Here is a 5,000-nt window from a genome sequence, read left to right on the forward strand (position 1 = left end):
AAACAAGAGGAGTAGGAGAATGATAAGAAGAAAAAAAAGAAGAAGGCGAAGAAGTAGAAAAAGAAGAGATGGAAAGGAATAATAATAATAATAACAATAAGAAACGAAGAAGAAGAAGGAGGAGGAGGAGGAGGAGAAGAAAAAAACAAGAGGAGGAGGTGAATGAAAACAAGAAAAAGAAGAAGGCGAAGAAATAATAAAGACGAGGAAAATAATAATAATAAGAAGACAAAGAAGAAGAAGAAAAACAAAAAGAAGAAAAACAAAAAGAAAATGAAAAGAAGAAAAAGAAAAACAAAAAGAAGAAAACAAAAAGAAAAGGAAAAGAAGAAAAATAAAGAAAATTAAAAAGAATTCTAAAGTGAAAGTCCAGCATCTATTTGCAAATACTGATCTGCATCAAAAGACAAAATAATCTGATCTTTTGCAAAGAAGAGAAATTTACTTTAGTTATCCTTCGTCGCTATTTGAAGAAAGAGAAAGAATGAAAGAAAGAAAAGAGGAAAGATGGGAGAAGGAGGGAAAGGAAGGAGGGAGAAAGAAGGAAAGAAAGAAGGGAAGATAGAGAGGAAGAAAGGAAGGAGGAGAGATAGGAAGAAAAAGGGAAGGAAAGAAGGAAGGGAGAAGGAATGGAGAAAAGAAAATATGGAAGGAAGGAGAGAAAGAAAGAAAGGAAGGAAAATAAGGAGGAAATTATTGGAAGAAAGGAAGAATGAAAGATAGAAGGAAAAAAAAGAAAGGAGAAAGATAGAAAGAAAGGAAAGAAAAAAAGGAAGGAAGAAAATAAAGAACATGGAAAGAAAGAAAAAAAAATATATGAGGATAAAAGAGAGAAAAAATATTATCGTCATTAGTAAAAGAGCAACAACAAGGACAATAATCATAAGAATAGCAAAATAATCATCACCATAATCAAATGTAAACAACAACAACAACAAAATTCTTACCGTGAAAGCACCCTTAAAAAAAAAGAAAAAATAATAAAAACTCCTTTCAGAAATTTCCAATGAGCCATCTTCTTCAAATCAACCGCCATCAAGAGAAGTAATAAAAGAAAGAAGAACAAAATAATAAAGATAAAAGAAAAGCGGCGGAGCTGGTGTTTGTCCGCTCGAAACCCTCTTCAATAGGTTCTTGTGACGAGTATAGACGATCGGAATCTCTTGTTGGTCCGCCATTGTTGGGGAGAGGGGGAGGGGTATAGGGGCAGGAATGGGGGGAGGGGACAGTGGTTGAGGGGAGGGGGAGGGGGTGTGAGGTGGAAAGAAGGAGAGGAGGAAGAAGGGAGGGAGGGAGAGAAGGGAGGGAGGGGAAGGATGAGAGGAGGGATGGATGGATGGATGGAGAGAGGGATGGAGGGAGGGAGGGGAAGGGAAATAAAGATAGGAGGGAGGGAGGGAAGGGGGAAAGGAAATGAGGAAAAGAGAGGGGTTAATTGGAGGGAGAGGAGGAGGAGGGGAGAAGGAGAAGAGGATGATGATAATGAAGAGGAGGAAGACGGGGAAGACGAAGAGGAGGAGGAGAAGGATAGGGAACACGAGCAGGAAGAAGAAGAAAAAGAGGAGGAGGAGGAGGAGGAGAAAGAGGAAGAAATAAAAGAGGAGGAGGAAGAAGAAGGGGAAGAGGGAGGAGGAGGAAGAGGAAGAATAAGGGGACGACGAGCAGGAGGAGGAAGAAGTAGAAAAGAGGAGAAGGAAGAGGAAGAAGAAGAAGAGGAGGGGAGGAAGAAGGAGAAGAGGAGAAAGGAAAATGAGGAGGAAGAGGAAGAACACTAGGATGAGGATCTGAATGCAAGGAGGACAAATAGGAATACTTGGAGAAAAAGCTTGATAAGAAGAAGGAGTAGAAAGGGGTGCAGGAGGATGAGGAGTAGGAGGAAGAGGAGGAGGAGGAGAAGTAGAAGGAGACGGAAAGAATAAATGACTTTGTTTTAGTATTAAAATGTGTACTTGTTCCGCCATCGTCTTCTGAAAAGGAAAATGACACAATCAGGAGTCAAGCGGTGTCACAGTGCAGTCTCATTGGAGGCCTTGCACGCAAACGCACACTGATACAATTGAGCACGAACTCGCACTCAAAAGCAATCAAGCACTCTCTCTCTCATCTCTTTCTTTCTGTCTCTCTCTCGCTCTTTCTTTCGCTCTCTCTCTCGCTCTTTCTTTCGCTCTCTCTCTCTCTCTCTCTCTCTCTCTCTCTCTCTTTCTCTCTCTCTCTCTCGCTCTTTCTCTCTCTCTCTCTCGCTCTTTCTCTCTCGCTCTTTCTTTCGCTTTCTCTCTCTCTCGCTCTTTCTTTCTCTTTCTCTCTCTCTCTCTCTCTTTCTCTCTCTCTCTCTCTCTCTCTCTCTCTCTCTCTCTCTCTCTCTCTCTCTCTCTCTCTCTCTCTCTCTCTCTCTCTCTCTCTCTCTCTCTCTCTCTCTCTCTCTCTCTCACACACACACAAACGAACAAACAAATAATCAAACATAAGAACAAACAGACAAACAAACACAAACAAACACACGCTCACACTTAGCGAGAGGCGGGCGCCGAGAGGGCTCAGGCAGCACTCTGAAAGCAATTAAATCTCTGGAAACTATTAAATAAAACAAACTGTCGACGAGCGGGATGAACAGATCGGCGGATGATGACCACAAATTTGCATATTTTAAAAGCCTCGTTGTTTTCCCGCCGCCGCGCACCCCTCCCCCCCCCTCTCCGCTATTCTATGGACCCCCCCCTCTCTCCCTCTCTCGTGTCGATTCTGCTCGTCCCGTTTCTCCCTCTCACGTGGATCCCTCTCGGTTGGATCCCGTTTTCCTCTTTTCCTCTTTCTTTCTTTCTCTCTCTTTGTCTCTGTCTCTCACTCTCGCTCTCTCTCTCTCTCTCTCTCTCTCTCTCTCTCTCTGTCTTTCTCTGTCTCTGTTTCTCTCTCTCTCTCTTTCTCTCTCTGTCTGTCTTTCTCTGTCTCTGTTTCTCTCTCTCTCTCTTTCTCTCGCGTGGACCCCACTCCCCCCCTCTCTCTTAAACCTCCCCAATACCCCTCCCCCTACCTCCCCACCTCCAAGCAACCCTCCTCCTCCCTCCCTCCCCCTCCTCCCCACCCCCCCCCTCCCCTCCCTCCTCCCTCCCCACCCCCTCCTCCCCACCACCCCCTCCCTCCTTCCCCATAATACGACACTTGCCCCAAACCGCAAGTCCATGGAAGCTCCAACCCCATTACCTCGTCCTTTGGGGGGAAATTTAATGACAGTTTTATGAACGCGAGAACGTCATGGGGAGGAGATATGGGTAAGGGGATAAGGTGGAGGGGAGGGAGGGGAGGGGGAGGTGGGTAGGGTAGAGGGGAGGGGGGAAGGTGGGTAGGGTAGAGGGAGGTGGAGGGAGGGGAGGGGAGGGGGAAGGGTAGAGGGGAAGGGGGAGGTGGGTAGGGTAGAGGGAGGGGGAGGGGAAGGGTAGAGGGGAAGGGGAGGTGGGTAGGGTAGAGGGGAGGGGGGAGGGGGGGAGGGTAGAGGGGGAGAGTGAGGGAGGGAGGGATAAAGTTGGAGAGTGAGGGAGGGAGGGATAAAGTATGAGTGTAAGGGAGAGATGGATAAAGGAGAGTGAAGGAGAGAGAGGGATAAAGTAGGAGAGAGGGGGGAGGGGTAGGTGTGGGGGAAAGGGGAAGGAGAGGGAAAGAGGGAGATGGGAAGAGGAGAAGGGGTTTTGGAAGAAAGGGAATAGAAAGATGGGGAGTGTTGAGGAGGAAAATGAAGGAGGAGAAGAAAGAATAAGGAGGAAGAGGAGGTGGAGTAGGAGGAGGAGGAGGAGGAGGAGGTGGTGGTCGTGGTGGTGGATGAGGATGATGATGATGATGAAGAGGAGGAGGAGGAGGGAGGAGGAAGAGGAGGAGGAGGAGGAAGAAGAAGAAGAAGAAGAAGAAGAAGAAGAAGAAGAAGAAGAAGAAGAAGAAGAAGAAGAAGAAGGAGAAGGAGGAGGTGGAGTGTGAAGAAGAAGAAGAAAGAAGAAGAAGAAGAAGAAGAAGAGGAGGAGGAGGAAGTGGAGCAAGAGAAGGAGGAGGAGGAGGCGGAGGATAAAGAAGAAGAAGAGGAGGAGAACGAGGACAGAAGAAGGGAAAGCGTAAAATGAGAAAGCGAGAAGGAAGATAAGGAATATGCGTCGTGGAAAAAAATGGATTTAGAAGGAAAAAATCGATCGCGGAAGGAGGAGAAAGATGAGGTGAAGGAAAAAGAGAAGGAGGAAGAGGAAAAGAGAAGAAAAGCGAAAAAAAGAAGAATTGAGGGAATAGAAGTAGAGAAAAATAATGTAAAAAGGGGCAAATAAACAGGAAAAAAGAGAAAAGGGAAAATGGCAATAAACAGAGAAGAGAGACATAGCGAGGATTTCGAAAATACCAGAAATCTAAATTAATGGACACCAAAGACCTGTGGACAGATGGGCGTGTCTCCGGGAATAGTGATGACGTCACCGGTACACAAGTAATGACGTAAGATATCGTTTTGGCGGGAACTTCGGTTTAGCTAATTACACTTGTTTCATTAAAGGCATTGAGGAGACTAGTTCCATATAATAAATAGCCTGTCTAATAGGTTTAGCTGGAATGTAATTAATTGTAATAATATTAATTAAGATAGGGGTTATTCCCGCTGATAATTAGTCAAATGCAGATTTCGTCAACAGTTTAGTCTCTGCGGGAATTGCGCGGGAGAAAAGGGGGTAAATAAACGATCGGATTCTGTTTTAAAACAAATGAATGTCGCTTCGGTGGGATCGAATCGCCTTTTCATTACAGTTTGCTGGTTATCCTAACCAGTCTCGAAGTGATAAAGCACACTTAAATGAAATTTGGTTTTTAAATAAAGTTTATTTTTTCTTGTTGTATGCTGATTAACCAATTTGAAGTCTCTCTTTCTTTCTATCGCTCTCTCTCTCTCTCTCTGTCTCTCTCTCTCTCTCTCTCTCTGTGTTTCTCTCTCTCTCTCTCTCTCTTTCTCTCTCTCTCTCTCTCTTTCTCTCTCTCTCTCT

The sequence above is a fragment of the Penaeus vannamei genome, chromosome 18, assembly GCF_042767895.1.
Source record: "Penaeus vannamei isolate JL-2024 chromosome 18, ASM4276789v1, whole genome shotgun sequence".
Lineage (NCBI taxonomy): Eukaryota > Metazoa > Arthropoda > Malacostraca > Decapoda > Penaeidae > Penaeus > Penaeus vannamei.